This window comes from Macaca thibetana, chromosome 20, assembly GCF_024542745.1.
Source record: "Macaca thibetana thibetana isolate TM-01 chromosome 20, ASM2454274v1, whole genome shotgun sequence".
Lineage (NCBI taxonomy): Eukaryota > Metazoa > Chordata > Mammalia > Primates > Cercopithecidae > Macaca > Macaca thibetana.
In genome coordinates, this window is record NC_065597.1 from 15,223,765 (window position 1) to 15,242,347 (window position 18,583).

At 39.2% G+C, this 18,583-nt stretch overlaps 1 long non-coding RNA gene across 1 annotated transcript in view; it reads left to right on the forward strand.

Moving 5' to 3' along the window:
* Positions 1 to 18,205, forward strand: part of LOC126943789 (uncharacterized) — a 60,465-nt gene extending 42,260 nt beyond the window's left edge. The window contains exons 6-9 of the long non-coding RNA XR_007721854.1: positions 5,099 to 5,336; positions 12,304 to 12,377; positions 13,445 to 13,599; positions 16,687 to 18,205. This is a non-coding gene — a long non-coding RNA (uncharacterized LOC126943789). The remainder of the gene's footprint in view (positions 1 to 5,098; positions 5,337 to 12,303; positions 12,378 to 13,444; positions 13,600 to 16,686) is intronic.
* Positions 18,206 to 18,583: the final 378 nt, after the last annotated feature.

An 18,583-nucleotide genomic window follows, 5' to 3' on the forward strand; every position in this document is an offset into this window, starting at 1 on the left:
ACAAACCTGATGCCCAGCCTTCTTTTCCCATGACATGGCATGGAGGGGCATTCAGCAAATTATTTATATGCTGAATGAATAAATTAAAAGAAAGAAGGAAGAAAAGAACATGATTTTTATCCTTTACCTACATTTTTTCTTTATTATTTATTCTTTCACTACTTTTAGGCTACTTTGAAGGACAAGGAATAGACATTCATGCAAGAAGCCTTTCAAATGCCTGTTCTAATCTAGCCTTTACTGTGACCTGGGATCCCTTGTATTTTGAGCTTCCTCTGGAAGGAAGAGAGATGGATTTGAATTAAAGAGAAAATTAGGCCTATAACCACACTGGCCTCTCTTCATCATCTGCTTTTCCACCTGCATGCCTCTCCCAAGCTGGTAGACCTTGTTGTAGAAAGTTATGTCTTGTCAATTAAAATTAAATATGTCAGTTAGCACTATTGCTACCACCTCAATTAGGTCTGTTAGCAATTATTTTATTTACTCTCAATCATATTCCCCAAAGATATCATCTTTCCCATCCCTCAAGCTTGCAGCCCACTCACCCACACATCTCTCTCCCAAGTTGATCTGCTTTCTGCTTTATTGAGATGAGACTTTCCAACATGAACTTCAACTTCCTCCTTCCACATCCAAGTGATTTACAACCCATCCTATTATTTCCTTGCCCATGCCAGAAAGGAAACTGCTCCATCTGCTTTACAAAACTAATTTGCTCCTTAATCGAAATCCATCCTTCTTCCTTCCAGAGCCCTGTTCCATCAGTTATCCCATTCTGTTTTGTTTTTTACAAGTCTTCCAAATTTCTAGTTTCTTCTCTTTTACATATTAATATACTTAAATATTTTCCTATCATAAAATGACAAGAACAACAAGAAGTTCATCTTTCTCCTTCTTTTCATTACCAAACCTGCCAAAAGAATAATCCATGAATATTAGCCTCTCTTACTCTTAATCATTTCTAAACCCTTTTAAAGTGACCTCTTATACCATTAATTTGAAATTGTCCTCTCCTAAATTGCTATTGACATTCTAATCCCTATATCTGATGACTTCTTCTGAGTCCTTGTCCTCCTCAATCTCTCTGCAGCATTTTATGTCATTGATCACCCTGTCCTTCATAAAACACATCCTTGGCTGCCTTGACTTGGATTGATCTTGGCTACACTCTTGGAACTCTAATTTACATTTGCCTCATCCTTCCGTCACATAGAGGTGCTCCCCCAGTGTTCAACTCTTCCATTGATGATCACTCAACTCTTGTGGTGATTGCAACCATTTCCAGGCCCTTGACTATGTCCTCAGTGCAGCTGGCTCCCAGATCTATATTTCTAACCCAACACATGCTGCAGGTCCACATTTCCAGCATTCTGCTGGACATAAACATTTACTAAAAACTAGACTTTTCTCCTCAACATATTCTCCCAAACCAACTCTACCCCCTGGGTTTCCTGTTTCCCATCTCCAGACTCAAAAGTAAAAATTATTTTTGTGCCTTCTTTACCTAATTAGTGTCCAGGTTCTATCAACTCTACCTCCACCCCTGTCAAATCTATCACTTTCTTACTGTGAGCACTGCCACTGTCCAGCATGTCACCTCTTGTCTCAGATTTCACAGCAACCTGCCACCTGCTCCCACTTCTTCCAGTCTGTTCTTCCAGCACGTCCTGAATCTTCCATTATTCTCTCTCCTAATAGTGCTTTATATGCTACAAATAAAAGCCCCAAATGCCACCATCTGGACCCTTTTTTTTCTGAGACATAATCTCTATAATTGGTCTTTACACATACTGCTCTCCAGCCAATCCAAACTTCACCTTTCAGAATAAGTCCCACACTTCCTACCTTTGGGCCTCATCTTTTTCCCTCTTGCATTAGCTTCCTAAGGCTGCCATAACAAAGCACCACAAATTGGGTGGTTTAAAGCAACAGAAAGGTAGCCTTGCCCAGTTCTGGAGGCTAGAAGTCCAAAATCAAGGTGTCAGCAGGGCCATCCTCTCTTTGAAGGCCCTAGGGAAAGAACCTTTCCTTCCCTCTTCTACTTCTGGTGTTGCTGCAGCCCTAGGTGCTCCTTGGCTTGTGGATGCATCACTCCAGTCTCTGCCTCCATCTTGTCATGGCCTTCTTTCCTGGATATCTGTGTCCAAATTTCCCTTTTTTTAAATAAGGACACCAGCTCTAATCCAGTATGAGTTCATCTTAACTTGATTACATACATCTGCAGACTCAGTTCCCAAAGGGGGTCACACTCTGTATGCACTGAATGTTTGTGTCCCCATCAAAATTTTTAGGTTGAAATTCTAACCCCCAGTGCAATGGTATTTGGAAGTGGAGGTTTGGGGAGGTAATTAGATCATGAGAGTAGAACCCTCATGATAGAATTAGTGTCCTCATCAAAGACACCCTAGAGAGCTCCTTGACCTCTTTCCACTTGTGAGGATACGAGAAGATGGTAGTCTGCAAATCAGAAGAATGCTCTCACCAGAACTTGATCATGCTGGTATCCTGATCTTGGACTTCCAGCCTCTAGAATTGTGAGAAATGAATTTCTAATGTTTATAAGCCACTCTGGCCATGGTATTGTCTTATAAGTGCACTTACAGAGTGTGGCTAAGACACACTTACAGATTCTGGTGGTTAGAACTTCAGCATATCTTTCTGGGGGACACAATTCAACCCCTAACACTTCTCTGCAGAGACCTCTCCCTCCACCCAGTTCCATAGGTCAAAATCCTTCCACTGCTCCAGAGTTTGGTTGATTTTGACCTCTCCCAAGGAGTTGCTTATTTGACCTCTCCCAAGAAGTTACTGAGATAACACAGTATTTTGCCCCTTTTTATAGTGTAGCTATTTCTATATATCTTCTTTGTGCTGCTAAATTCTAAACCCTTCCAGACATAGGACACATATATCACTTATCTTTGTATTCCCTCCCTCACCCCATGCCTAGCAGAGTACCTTTTACTCATGAACTTACCTGGTTAAATCAAATTAAAATAAATTTCCTTTTAGATATGAAATTTTGACCATTCCTATATTTTTGTCACTTAAAGTAATTTTTCACTTTCATCATTAAATCTAAATGTTGGCCAGACCCAAATAATTTCAATCTGGATTTACTTTTCATTGAAATGTTTCCACATTAATAACATATCTCTTTCCCCTTTTTTTGAAACTCTATAAATTGGTTTCTATAGGTCATTTTTCTATGCATCGATTTCTTCCTTAGATTATTTTGAAGTTAATATTGCAGGTGCCCTGAATTCTGTTGGAATCTAATCATCTAGCATTCAGAAGATATATCAAAGAGTGGTCCAGGGAGCCTGGCTTGGACCTTCAACTTCAGCCTTGCAGGTAGTATGCTGAGATTAAATAAGCATAGTCAAACACAGATTCCTTCAGGCCTAATTTTTATGTTTTAAATATGTAAGTAACTCTTTATTGTAGGGTGATCATAATTAATATGGTATCCCCAATCCTATATTAATTAATTTTTTATTCCTGCAGTTTTCAAGTTTGAAAAAAGATAGAATAACTAAATGCTTCGCTAGCTCACAGCATTATTGCTCAAGAGGAATAATGCTCTTGTACTTTAGAGTAGGTAACTATCCTAGTTTTTCATCTAGAGTTGCTGCATATGTATATTCCTGTGTGTGTGTGTGTGTGTGTGTGTGTGTGTGTGTTCATGGAATGGCTGGAATCTGTTTAATCTCCTAAATAGATTGAGCACATACACAGCAAGAGCATTCAGAATTTGGGCTTTTAGTCAAGGACATGATTCTCTTTCTAATGCATATTTGGGACTGACAGACAGAATTACTGAGGATCAGCAGTCATGGGGAGAAAAGGAAAAACAAGTGAAATGGTAGATTGAAATGGTGTTTAAGGGCCAGTTTCACTGCATGTGCTCGCTCTACAGAAAGGGTCCTCGGGGCTGTGGGGAAATAGGTGGCCTGCGGGCTGTGAGCTAATACGGCACTGCTGCTGTTTGCATAGCTGTACAGCCCTAGGAGAGACCTGGGAAAACTAGCTTGAATTCCAATGAATATTTACAATTACACTGCTCCGTAGCAGAATGCAATCACAGCGCTCCAGTCTACAGGTTTTATGCATCAAAAGAAAATGAGAAGAGAGCAGCAAAAATGGAGTTGCCTTTGGAGAGACTTACAAACACAGATCTCACTGCTTGTGGCAGAACTAAAATGCTTTCTTTCTGATAGGAGCAATTTATTCTTCAGGTACCTTCCTTGATAGTAGAAAGCACCTGACTGGGTTTTGAAGTAAGAAAGTCTTCAGTAAACGGTTTTTAATTCTGAGCAAGAGAAAGGCATGGAAGGAATTGTATTGCATAATTTCAATTTTGTTTTCTAACAGCAGACCCTTGAGAGCGGTGGGAAAATCCCTAAGCCTGTTCACAAACTCCTTCTTTCAGTTTGTGTTTTCATTCTGTTCTCACAGATTGTCATTGCTTCATTGGGTAGCCCTGGGAAAAGCTGCCACCATTTTGTATCTCCAGTTTAAAGCCTTTGGATAATTGATTACCAGTAAGCCATGCAATCCCCTTGCTCATTTTTTTTCTCATGAGCTGTTGATCCACACCAAAGATTCAGAGAGAGCTAGATGGGAAAAATTAGTCAGAGCCACTTGGACCCAGTGAGGCAATTCTTAACTTTTAGAGGTGCCAGAGTAGATGAAATGGAATGCTTTAAAAGGACTTGACCAGAATCTGGTTTTGGACTCAGCTGACTAATCTCCCTGACTATTAAGATTTATATTGGATTACTATCTGCTAGCAGCCTGGGTTGCTGCGCTAAGCAGAAGCCCTGTCTGCTACCCATCCGCACGTTTACCTATCATCAGTCCATTTCCTCCCATCAAGATGTCCACCTGATGCCGCTGTCTCCCATCCACCTCCCTGCCTGCTGCCCTGTCCTACCACTAATCCACGCATCTTTTCACATATCTATATATCAACTTGCTTGTGCATATCCAAGCTTGGAGCAGAGGCAGGCAGGAGTCAAGAACCTATATTTTTGTGACTAGGCATTGGCAGATCTGAGAATGCATTTTTCCTTCTCTGATTATATCTTCTCAGATTCTCAGTGGATTATGGATGCAGCGGAAGTGTCAAACCAGGAGCTGGGAAAAGGGGAGGCTTTAGGTCCTCATGACCTCCATCAACTTTCTGCTGTTCTTTGTTGTACATGAATCATGTGTTCTCAGTCATACATAAGTGCTATGCAAGCACAACTTCAGGGCACTCCTCCTGCCAACTGGATCGCTGCCTCTAAGTCCCTTCTTCAAGGAAATTCGGTATCCACTAAAGTTATTTAGTAAGTCTTATGGTATGCAAAACACATATGGCCTATGAGTTTGCAATAAACGAGTAGATATTTGTTGTAAAAACCCATGGATGTGGTATTACTTAGTGCAGGACAAATAATCATCTTAAGCTAATGTGATTGCTTGTTCTTTACTCTTACAGTCAAAGAAGTATTACACTTAATCCTTAGTGATGCCAGGAGGCCAGGCATTTGTTCCAATATGGCTGCTACTGCTGAAAACATTTGAGTCTCGTCTTCTGGAAGTGCCCATTAAAAATTTTAAAGTAAAGGACTTCAATAGACATTTTTTCCAAAGATGATCTACAAATGGGGCTGGGCACAGTGGCTCATGCCTATAATCCCAGCACTTTGGGAGGCCAAGGTGGGTGGATTACTTGAGCCTAGGAGTTTGAGACCAGCCTGGGCAACATGGCAAAACTCCATCTCAATTAAAATTTTATAAATCTTTTAATAACAAAAAAGATATACAAATGGCTAACAAGCACATGAAAACAAGCTTAACATCATTAATCATTAGGGAAGTGCAAGTCAAAACCATGCAACACCACTTCACATCCAGTAGGATGGCCACATTTTTTAAACGAAAAACAATAGGTGTTTGTGAAGATATGGAGAAATCAGAACCCTCATACATTGCTGGTGTAATGTAAAATGGTGTAGCTACTGTGAAAAACAATTTGGTGGTTCTTAAAAAGGTAAACATAGAATGACCATATGCCCCAGCAATTCCACTCTTAGGTATATGCACAAAAGTATTGAAAACAGGTGCTCCAACAAGGACTTGTAACTGAATGTTCATATCAGAACTATTCACAATAACCAAAAGACATTTGGAGCAACCTATATGCCCTTCAACAGATGAATGGATGAACAAAATGTGGTACATACATACAATGAAATGTTGATTTTAAAAGGATTGCTACATGCTACAAAATTAATGTACCTTGAAACCATTCTGCTAAGAAGTTAGTCACAAAGTACCACCTATTATATAGTTCTGTTTATATGAAATATCTAGAATAGGCAAATCTATAGAAAGTAGATTAGTGGTTGCTTAGGGCTGGGTTGGGGAAAGAAGGGTTTGTGAAAAGTAGGGACATAATGGCTAAAGGATGTAGGGTTTCTTTCTGTGGTGATGAGAATATTTTTAAATTGCCTGTAGTAACGGTTACACATATCTGTGCCTATACTAAAAATCATTGAATTGTACACTTTAAATGGGTGGATTATATGGCATGTGAATTAATTTTCAATAAAGCTGTTTTATTTTTTAAAGCAGGTTGTAAACTGTACTTATAAAAAGTATTAACTCATTAGTTTATGGTTCTACCCAATATTTTTAAGTAACAAATAATATTATCCGCTTGTTGACTTACTTATTTTAGAAGTTTGATCCCAAATGACCTTTAGCTATTTTTAGAAATCTACTTTGAAGTGGTAAATATTTGCCACCAATGATGATATTCACAATAAAGGCCAGAGGTGATGAGAGAACTGCCCAGAGAAGAGTTCCCAAAATGTTTACTTGTATCTGTGAAATAAATTGGTCATCTCATGACTTCAGAAAGGGAACTCTCATTTGGAGCTAAATGTTCTGGTGTGTTAAAAAAAAAAAAAAAAAGTCACACTTCATCATATATCTGTGTATACTCTGGTATACACATATAAGTGGTATACACATCTACATTTACACATCTTTTAGTATACACATATAATAGGTAAATCTCCGTGTGTGTGTGGTCAGTCTTTGATTTGTAATAGGGCAAGTAGAAAGAAATGGAAGTGAGATTTTTTTTTCTACGCTTTCAATGAATGTTTATTGGGCATTTAATAAAGGGTATAAAAATCATAAGACACATTTGTCAGGAAAACCCCTCATCCAATTAAATAGACGTAGTGCAGATTTTTGGTAAACTCCAGACTAGAGTTAGGGGCCAAATAATTCATTAGTGCTTAAGAGCAGAGAAAACTTTGTACGATAGTTGAGGCATGTGTTCCCCCGAAGAAATTCCCTGGCAAATATTTTTTAAAGCTTCTAAAAGGGCATTTGACCAGCAGAATATCCAAAGGTAGTATAACTAATTGTCTTGGCAAGAACTTATGTACAGTTGTTATTTACCTACAGAGAGGAATCCATCTTCAGTTCTTCCCATAGTTTCAAGCCCTCCAACAGTAAGTACCCAATAAATTTTATTAAAATGGTTCCTGTTGGCCCTCTCAGCTGATGACAACTGCATAATCATACAGCAGGAGAGGGTGTTATAGGTATTGGCTTCTTTGAAATACTGTACACTGTACCAATGAGCTATGGGTAAAAAGAGTCACTCATGTATTTGTATAGAATTATTTTAGGTTTTTGTCATTTTTCCTTCTGCTAAAAATGTACTAAGTAAGTAAAGTCATAATAACTAGCTAACTAATTGCCTCCCCCACTGATGTCCAACTTCTGTAGCAACTGGGTTTGAGTGGAAACTTAGCCAGAAAATGATTTTTGTGAACTTAAGTGAAACTCTAATGATACCACCACATAAGAGAAAAACTGCCATCATATAAAAAAAGTTAATGCAGAGCACATTGATATCTAACAGAGGCCTTTTCAACCCTGCAGGCAATGGTGTTTTCAAAAGTTTGCAAGCTGACCATTCTATCTGGTATTGTTTGAATGTTCAGATGTGCCCCAGAAGGATAGATAACATTTTTTTTCTAACCTTGAAATAGACACTCAATGGAAATGGGAAATAATGAGATTTGCCTGTACATTTCTACTAATATATCAGTCCTCACTAATGGTTGATGTATCCAAGATTTCATTCCTTAGTCAACTTGAATCCCTAACAAACCACCTTCCACGACTATTAGTTTTATTGATGATAGTTCAGCATTTATTGTTTTGGGGAAAAAAATAGTTATTTATTTATAGAGTTAAAAACTACTTGGATTCCTACCTCTGGGTAACTACTGGTCAGTCACATCGCCCTTCTATGTTTATGTGTACATTTATAAAATAGGTATAAAATGCGCACAACTATACCTGGAGGAATATGGGAACCAACATCTGTTGCAAACATACCACATTTCAGACATTGTACTTGTTATTTTACAGACATGATTCCATTTGAATCCTCAAAATAATTGTGCCCAGTTAATGAGATTCCCATATTACAGACAACAAAATAGGAATTCAGAAAGTCACTCAACCTGTGACCTTTGGCAAATGATGGTACAAGGATTCAAACCTAAGTGGAAGGTCCGTATAATGTTTAAGGTCCTTGTAATTTTTAAGGTCTTGCATGCACACCCACTCCCTACACCTTATGTCTCGGATCTCAATTCCTATTATCTCCTCTCCTTCACTCTCCTCCAACCCTGCAAGCCTACTCCCACCTCAGGGCCTTTGCACTGGCTGTTCCTTCAGCCTGAAACCTCTACCCCCCATGTCTAAATGACTTATTCCCTCACCTTCTCGGGTCTTTGCTGCAATGTCACCTTCTTAGTGAGACTTCTGATCATCCTATTTAAAACCACAACCTACAACCCACTCCCCACTCCCAATCATTCTTACCCCAATCTGTTTTCTTTTCCTGTAGCATTTATCACCCTCTAATGCTATTTTTATTATCCGCTCCTCTTGCTAGAATGTATGCTCCACTAAGACATCAATTTTTGTCTGTTTTGTTCTTGATATTTCTCAGCTACTAGAACTGTACCTAGCACATAGTATGGGGCCGTTAAGTATTGACTGAATAAATGAAAGACTCAGTTGACTCCAAAGCTGTGCTCTTTTTTTTTTTTTTTTTTTTTTTTTTTTTTGAGACGGAGTCTCGCTCTGTCGCCCGGGCTGGAGTGCAGTGGCCGGATCTCACCTCACTGCAAGCTCCGCCTCCCGGGTTTACGCCATTCTCCTGCCTCAGCCTCCCGAATAGCTGGGACTACAGGCGCCCGCCACCTCGCCCGGCTAGTTTTTTGTATTTTTTTTTAGTAGAGACGGGGTTTCACCGTGTTAGCCAGGATGGTCTCGATCTCCTGACCTCGTGATCCGCCCGCCTCGGCCTCCCAGAGTGCTGGGATTACAGGCTTGAGCCACCGCGCACGGCCCAAAGCTGTGCTCTTTACTCAATGGCCCCAGTAATGAGCTTCTAGAGATTTTCATTTTAAACATTATTAATCTGAATCTCTCCTGCTCTCTGACTTTCCCCTTTTACCAAGTAGTGGGAAGAAACCCTTCCCTCAACTACCTGGCTGGTGTTTATGTGATTGAGGGTCATGGTTAAGGATCAGACTATGCAGGATATTATTTGTCTCATATCCATGAGGGTCTCTGTTATGTGTAGAGCTTTGAGAAGATGACCAGGGGTTCTGTGTATACAAAAGCTAGATGTGACATGCTTCTAGTTACCTAGCAAGGGGATTGTGAGCTCTGCTAGCCATCCCACAAGCAGGGTGAGTGAAGCTCTGGTGCTGGCCAGCATGGACACTGGAGCTGCAGGGGAAGGCAAGGAGCTCATTCCTCCCCTGTCTTCTTAAAGCCTCCTAGGCCTGAAGACAAGGTCCATGCTGTACTTGGCATTTGCAGTCTTGGAGGATGCAAAATAACCCTGAGCTTGGATTATATTTCTAGATGGTTACAATTCAAAATTTCATAACCATCATCAGGCTTACTGGATTTTGTGCTTTGCTTTCACTGTTGGATATTTGTTGAAATTCAGTGTGGAACTAATTCATCTTTGAAAGCCATCTTAAACTTTCTAATAACCCATAAGCCTGTTGGAAGAAAGGCAATGATAGAAAAGAGGCTCTTGGCCAGGGGTGGTGGCTCACGCCTATAATCCCAGCACTTTGGGAGGCCAAGGCGGGCAAATCACGAGGTCGGGAGTTTGAGACCAGCCTAGCCAACATGGTGAAACCCCGTCTCTACTGAAAATACAAAAAATTATCTGGGCTTGGTGGTGGACGCCTGTAATCCCAGCTACTCGGGAGGCTGAGACAGGAGAATCACTTGAACCCGGGAAGCAGAGGTTGCAGTGAGCCGAGATGGCGCCACTACACTCCATCCTGGGTGATGGAGTGAGACTCCGTCTCAAGAAAAGAAAAAGAAAAAACGTTCTTATCATTTCCTTGGTGTCATTCTTTGTAGGCCTGAAATGAACCCACTTTTTTTTTACTTTATTAAAAAATTTGTATTTTTGGTTGACTCACTGTATAATAAAGGAAAACTGTGTAATAAAGGAAACCCAATAAAGTGTTCAATACAAACATACATAAATGTGCAAACTATCTATCTCCTTTCAGGCTTTTTCAATGTGTACGTGTGTGCGCATATATACTAACAAGAAAAGTTGTTGAGGAAGTTGTTATTTCTGAATCATAGGATTCAGGGTATTTTTATTTTCTTTTTCAAAAATGTTTCCAAAATCCACCCTCCCATCTGCACAGTGATACTTTCTTTACCTGTCTGCATATTTTTCACACTTTTTGCAGTAAATGTGTATTACTTTGTAACCATGCAATTAATTTTCTCAGTAATGTTTATAATTTTTATATCATTTTCTTTGAAGACCTACAGAAAATTTTCCCTATATTCATTATGTTGCTTTGAGTCTATTTGCTTTTTCTGAATCCCTGCCATAAAACTAAAAGCAATGAAAGTGTTTTACTAATTAAAATTAAAAAACACTTTTTGATTTTTCATGCTAAAAAAATACATTTAAAAAATCATGAAACTCTTTGTTCAATGATTTGTCAGGAAAGATTGGTAGTCTTCTCTATGACAGGATAGGACAATATTTATAAACCAACAACTTAAATGCAGACTTACCTTCTGCCTTTGGTTAATACTGTCCTGCCATTCCATATTGCCATCCATGATAATAGTGGGGAGCCATAAGATGGAATACTCCATAGTCATTGAGAAGAATGGGGTAAATCAGCACACTTAGTGGCTGGAAAAGATGCTCATGAAACACCCTTAAATAGAAGAAAAAGCTCAAATCAGGATTAAGTCTGCTCATATGTTCTTAAGAAATTGTTTTGTATATATATTTGTAAACAGACAGAAATCCAAAAGGACATATAGCAAATTACTCATAGTGATTATTGCTTAGGAGTAGAGTTGGCAAAGGTGTTGGTGTTTAAATTATTCTGTGTTTTTGAAATGTTAAAAATAAAATGATGTTCATATTTTAAATATGTTCATTTACTCCTTTTTCTAAGCATTCCTTTCTAAGATTCCAACAACTATTGACTGGTGCATGATATCTTTTTTTTTTTTTTGAGATGGAGTCTCGCTGTGTCACCCAAGGCTGGAGTGGAGTGGTGTGATCTTGGCTCAGTGCAACCTCCACTTCCTAGGTTCAAGCGACTCTCTTGCCTGAGCCTCCTGAGTAGCTGGGACTCCAGGCACCCGCCACCATGCCTGGCTATTTTTTTTTTTTTTTTTTTAAGTAGAGATGGGGTTTCACCATGTTAGCCAGGATGGTCTCAGTCTCCTGACCTCGTTGTTCGCCTGCCTCAGCCTCTCAAAGTGTTGGTATTACAGGTGTGAGACACTGCACCCGGCCTGATACATGATTTCTTTCCCCCAAACTCAGATATCAGATCAAGGTCACTGTTATCTTCCCAAGAACGTGCAAAGTGCTTGACATAGAGTAGGTGCCAGTAAATAATTATTGAATGAAAGAATAAACATATCAAAATGGTATCTACTTTCTAAAGGTTAAAAAAAAAACTTAACAAATTTTTCTTTATAGTTTGAGAAAAAAATCTTGTTTCCTGGAGAGCTAATGAAAGGAAACACACATTCACATATACAATACTTTTTTTTTTCAAACTTTGGGGAATGGATCCATAGTAAATACTCCTCCCCATACATTCGCCTGCTTCATGTTTTTTTAATTTTCTAATATATTATCAAAAGTCCTGAGGTGACATCTAAACTTCTTCTCTCCTCAACTTACAGGCAGAGAAAACAAAAGCTCAGCTGGAAGAGACTGAAATGGAGGCACCTACTTTCAAGCCCAGACTTTAAGAGAGGTAAACCACATACCTAATCCTTCCTAATAGATTCCAGAAAGAACATCGATGAAACTTCTCTTGATCTTTTTTTTTTTTTTCTTACACAAATTTAATACTTTGATCGCTTACAACCAAAAAGCAGTATTTAAAGAAACAGCACAGGCCACTTTTATTATATACAGCTCTGTTAGCAAGATACTACCTTGAGTAGCTGTTTAAAGGAATCAGACTTCAAAAGGTAATTGACCTAAATTCTTCTTCCTGCTCTGCACTCAGTGAGTCTTCCCCATGTGCAGCCCTCCCATGGATATCACACATGGAAGAGATACAGTGAGGTCCTGGGGAGCATGAGAATCTAGGTCACTGTGATTAAAACTAACTCAAACATTATTTTAATGGCTGTGTTTAGTTTGCTAAAAATTCTCAACTTCATTGGGTGCCTAAAAGCTGACAGCCCCACTTTAGAACAAACCAGAAGTTGATTTATAGAGAAGAACACTCTAAAATGATCACACCTGTTCTGATCCCATCTGGTTGGGATATGCTGAAATGGAATTCTGTGTTGCTGCTTTCAAAGTATTTGTTTTGGTCTGAGTCATTAACAAAATTACAAAATACATCTCAAAGAAGAAACTGTGCTCTAGCCAGTTGTCCTATGAGTAGCCTAATGCTACCTCATTTCTTTTGTTCATCTCAAAGAGATTTTTTTCTTTTGGCAGATACTCACTGATTCAGTCACATTATCTGGTAATTTTCCTATTCCAGGTCCATATCATTGCTTTGCCCCAGTGATATAAAGTATTTTAACTTGTACGTTTAAGCGATATCTCGTAGTCATATTCTTAGGATAATTGTGCAATTGGTTGAAGTTCTTTAGAATTTACTGGAACACTGATTTAAAGTTTTAAATGTCCAACAACACATTTCCTAGTTGTAGAAATCCTGTCAGCACCAACTAATCATTGTTCCAAACATCTTTGGAACAAAACAAAATCAACCAACATCTTTGGTACATGATCTTCCTGGAGTGTTTTTATGGCTTTCTCCCATTATTTTGGAAAATAATATTGTTGCTATCATTTTAGAACACTTCCAGAAGCCGACTTGGCCTTGAAGTTCTGACTCATTTATAAGACCATGTGTTACAAATCACAGCTTTCGGTTCAATACTTGGCAGACCAAGGCAGATGTTTGGCTGGAAAAATTGCTGTTACCTGAAGTTGTGTGTTAGCAGAGAAAGGTATGCGAACCAAATTTCTAACTAATATTCATAATTCTGATGTGTGTCATCATATGAGCAAGTGTTCTCATTGTGTGTTCCCCAAACAAAACCATAGCCATTGCCCTTTAAATTCTAAAATTAAACAGGATAAAAATAAAGAGATATACGTAAAATCTCTGATACATAAAAAGGGAAATGGCTGGGGAAAGGAAACAAAAATCAAGCTCTTTCTATCCTAAGATTATATGAATATGAGCAAAAACCCATATGAAGTCACTTAATAATGAGGTCAAGAATGCTGAATAATTTAACATATCCTTGGATCCTGATTTGTGATTGTCCAAAACTAATATTTCACAAGCCACATTGCACCTTGTCACTGAATCCTATTTCACCCTCAAGATAATGTCCAAGTATTAATGGACCCAATTTGGTGGAAATTACCTAATTGGCTGCAGTCACTTCAACTTGAATGTGACATTTTGGGCTGTTCTGTAGTCACAACGATAAGTTAGAAGCTTGGGCAGCAGACTTGCTCTTTATGATAATTGTAGCTGAAGCTTGTGTTATCACTGAAGCTTATTATTTTGCAAGTTGTACACTCAGCTTTTTGTAAAAATTGTACTCTAAGGAAAAATCCCTGAGGAGGCTGCTTTTCTCTCCTGGCTTTTCTAAAACCTCCAGATGAAAATGACCAAACAAAATGCTCTGTGATTGCATTTAAGCACACTTAACTACTTGCCACCTTATAAAATATCTTAGTATCATGCATTAGACAGAGATCCTTAAGTCTCTGTGTTCTTTACTTTGTGTGATTATTCAGTTAACTAAATTACTGCTAGCAAATGGCATTAATGAAGGGCATTCCTTGTATCCTGGGGAAATCGTGTACCTCTTCATCGGGCAGGTAAATGGGGAGTGAGAAGTCAGCTTCCTGCTCTCATGGTTGCCTGCCCCATTTTGTGTTGGAGCATTTTGCCTGTGAAAACAGTAAGCTCATTCCTGAACAGTAGGAGGGCATCCAACAGTGGGCATCTTTCTCTTGTTAGTAATACTTTGTATTTATAGTATATAGTGCTTTATAGTTTCAGAAGGGTATTCCTTCCCTCTCTCCCTCTCTTTCTTCCTTCCTTGTTTATTCAGAGTAAATAAGATGGTCCATGCCCTTTGCTAGGCACTGAAGATACAAAGAGAAATAAATATAGTCTCTGCCCTCAATAAGCTCCCTGGTTAAGAAGGGGAGAGAGAAGAATAACCAATCAATCATTATCCTATACAGTGAGCATTCTAACCATGTGTACTACGGAAAATGCTGAGAAGACAGGAAGCCTCACAGAGAAAGTAACCTTGTGGCCAGATTTTGAAAGGTGAACAGGTGTTTACAGCTGGAGAAAGAGGAGTAATGAGAGGGGTCTGGGGAAGTGGTCACCTCAAGCAGAAGGGACAGCAGGTGTGAGGACATTAAGGCATGAAAAACGTGACTGAAATGGCAGGTGAGGCCAGATAACAAAGGACCTATATGCCTTGTCTAGGTGTCTGGAATTTGTCATATGGTGCTTTCATTTCAGCTGTTCCTCACAGTAACCTGAGGAGTCTGATGTTATCCAACAGCAAACCAGTGTCCTGAGAAATAGAGGACCTAGGCTGTAGTAGGGTTCTGCCACCTACCACCACTTGTCAACTTGAGGCAAGGGAAGTGGCAAGCCTGGGGAGTGAAAGGGATTTGTTGCACTGGAAGAAATAAAATTTAGCCTAACTTTAAATAAACTGAAGAATATTTCTCCCAGCATTTACAGCTCAAACATCTTCTGTTGGTCCCCATACCAGTAGGAGATTTGATCATCCTTTTGGAGAAAGTGAAGGGATTTTCCACCCAATTTGGGGGAAAAAGAAATCTTTAGATGTGGCCCTTTGTCTTAACCACCCATTGCTCTTGTTTTATGTGGCTGGAATCTCAGTCATACTTGTTTCCTTTCTGGTGCAATTATGGCAATTCTTCAAAGGTCCAGTAAAACCTGAAGAAGCGGGGAGAGGGGAGAAGAAGGAGAGGGGATGTATTTCCAAAAAACTGACCTATCCTTTATCCTTTAGTGTCAATTTTGGCCATCTTTGCATCTATATTCTTTTCTACACATTTACAACCCACTTACACATAATAGAGACTCTGGTCTCTAGCTACTGGAAATGAAGCTTTCCTCTTTTGTTTATTATCTCTCTTTTTTCTTGTCTGTGTCCATTTCAATATTAGAATAATCATTGCCCCCTTAAAAGCTAAAATATCTGTGCAGGGTTTATTTTTTTTATAAGTATTTTTCATTTGACTGAACCAATTTCATCAAAGGAGGTTAATGTGATCACTTTAATTTGCAAAATGTCTTCCTCTTTTTATTTCTTCTACATTTGATTTTGAGCACACGTTTAATTGTTTTTGACGGTTTGTGTTTCAGCCTCAGCTGGACATGCAGAATAGGCTCTAGACAGTCTCAGAATTTCATTATGACCAAGGAACCACTATTCTATAAACACTGAAAATTGGAAATTATCTCTAGAGCTGTTTGTTAACGAAGTCGAAGGCTAACCTTTAGGTCTCATTAAAATTCCACTGATGAAAACTCTTGTGCCGGTCGGTCTCTCTTTCAGGAATCTATCCCCATGTTACGAGTGCTGGTGTGCAGAAATCGGTCTGGGCCCTCCCCTTTGCCCTCCCCCTTTAATCTCTTGGTCTGGTTTAGGCAGAGATTTTTAAAGCTTATAGATTTCTCTTTCTCCCTACTCAGAGTATGTGTTGTGAATCCAAACAAACATGAGTAGGTCTCTGAATGTGTAACTGTGAGTGAGCCACGTGGACTGGCAGTCCTGCCGAATCTCCCTTCCTCCATCAATAAGGAACAGAGTTATTGATACTAGGGATAATTAAGAGGGGCAAAAAGAGGGGTACATTTTCTGTACCTGACAGTAGAAATAAACATGGTGGCAGGGGCAGTAAATGACAAATCTCCAGTTTACACCGGTATACAAGTACACTGCACAATTGATGGAATGCAATGAGTTGTTTTAATGAATCTATTTGCAAATGACAGTTAAAATACAGCCATTCTTTTCCAGAGATACCTGCATGGTGACAGTGGCCACTCTCCTGTCCTGCTGGCAGATGAAACCTCCCAAATCCTCCCAAAGTGCTGCAGCATCCACGTGCAGAAGGGTATTTGCATTCACTTGATGCCTCATTGTAAGGAAGGACACCATTGACAGCACATAGCATCACTATTATTATTGCTAAACAGATGGAAAATAATTGTTTATGGAATTTGTGTTTTAATCACATTAATGTCTTTGGCAGGGAGATCCACCTAAGTACACAATTCAAAGCCTGCCTTTGATCTGGGCCCCGTGGGGGCATTTTCCATGACTGATAAAATGCTCCTCTGAGTTCATAGGCAAATGATGAAAATGATAAAAAGAAAAAAATCAGGCACCAACCTCCCATTTGGATATTTTGTCTCCTTGGAGAATCACAAGCTCACCAGGCTTGCAGTCATGCTGATGATACAACACATCTCACCCTGTTATACCTACCCAGGCCTCAATATGAACGCCCTCATCTCTCTCCTCCCTCCTTTTCCAGTTCCCTCCTCCCCTTTGCGCACAAACACACACATGCTTGATGCAAGAATTCATGTGCTCTCTCTTTTCAAAGATTATTACTGCCTTTTTATATGGGCCAGTTTAGATACTTATAAAGTATTTGTCACTAATAGCCCTTACACATATTTTTCCCCTCTCATCCATTGCACATTTCTTGGTTAGCATTATATTGTGACAAGATAGAAATCAAAAGCCTTGCTTTTAATGAAAATGAACGTTCTAATTGTGAAAGTTTGTCTTCTAAATATTTTGCCATAAATCAGGCTGAATGCAGTGTAGTCAAGACCAAACCCTGAAAATTTGACAGTTTCCCTCTTACCAAGACCCAAAGAACAGAAGCTAGTGTAGAAATTTTGATAGCCAGTGAAAAAGAAAAGGTTCTATAGATTTTTGGCTCAGAAGCACAATCCCCATCTTTTCTTCTCCTGAGAAGGTTGATTACATACTTTCTTTTCCTCTTAGAATACAGAGAACTAACGAGGTTTTAAATTCATAAATGTATTTTTTTGTTTATTTGTTTGGTGGATTTTTCCCTCTCATTCTTTCTTCTCTGCAGAACACAACTAGTAAATGATTGGATCTTTGACAGAACAAAGGTATTTTTGATGGGCTCTGTAATCTAGTGCGCTAATGCGCCCAGTCCCCTCATTGTCTTGCTGTCTGATCCCATCCCTTCTGCCAGACAGTCACTGCAGGATGAGTCACTTTTAATGTCTGATAATCAAGGTGAATTTTCAAAAAGCTGCCATTTTGGAATTATGCACTATATCACGGTGTCAGGGAGGAGAAGAGAAAGAAGGATGAAGGGAAGGCTAAGATAGACACCTACTGCACATTGGGAGAACTGCAGGACACGACCAGCACTGTGCCAGACAAGATGTGTCCGGAGGGTCCAAGTCGATCAAGGCGTACATAATGAGAAGGAGACTATGTTAATTATAAATTAAAAATAACTTCTATGATAATGAAGATTATATGCACAGGAGGAAATGTCTTAGTTAAAACAGACTGGAGGGATGGAATTAAACACCAGCCATTTGGGGGTATGAATTCTGTACCTACTGAATATATTGTGGTCCATTAAATAACCTAATACAAACTTACATTTGAAAAAGAATAGAAGTGAACTGTGGCTGTCTCCACGGATGCTGTATTGTCTGCCATCCTTATTTAAAGCAACATCAGCGAAGGAATGTTACTTAGTAGATGAATACAGCCTTCCTTCAACTAGGGAGACTGGTTCTTTCTGGAATCATTTAAAGAACTGAACCCCCACCCCCATGAAGTAGAGAGGGAGATACTGGAAACCCTGGGTAAACAAAGGCCAGTCAAATATTCTTGAAGGCTTCGGCTGTTC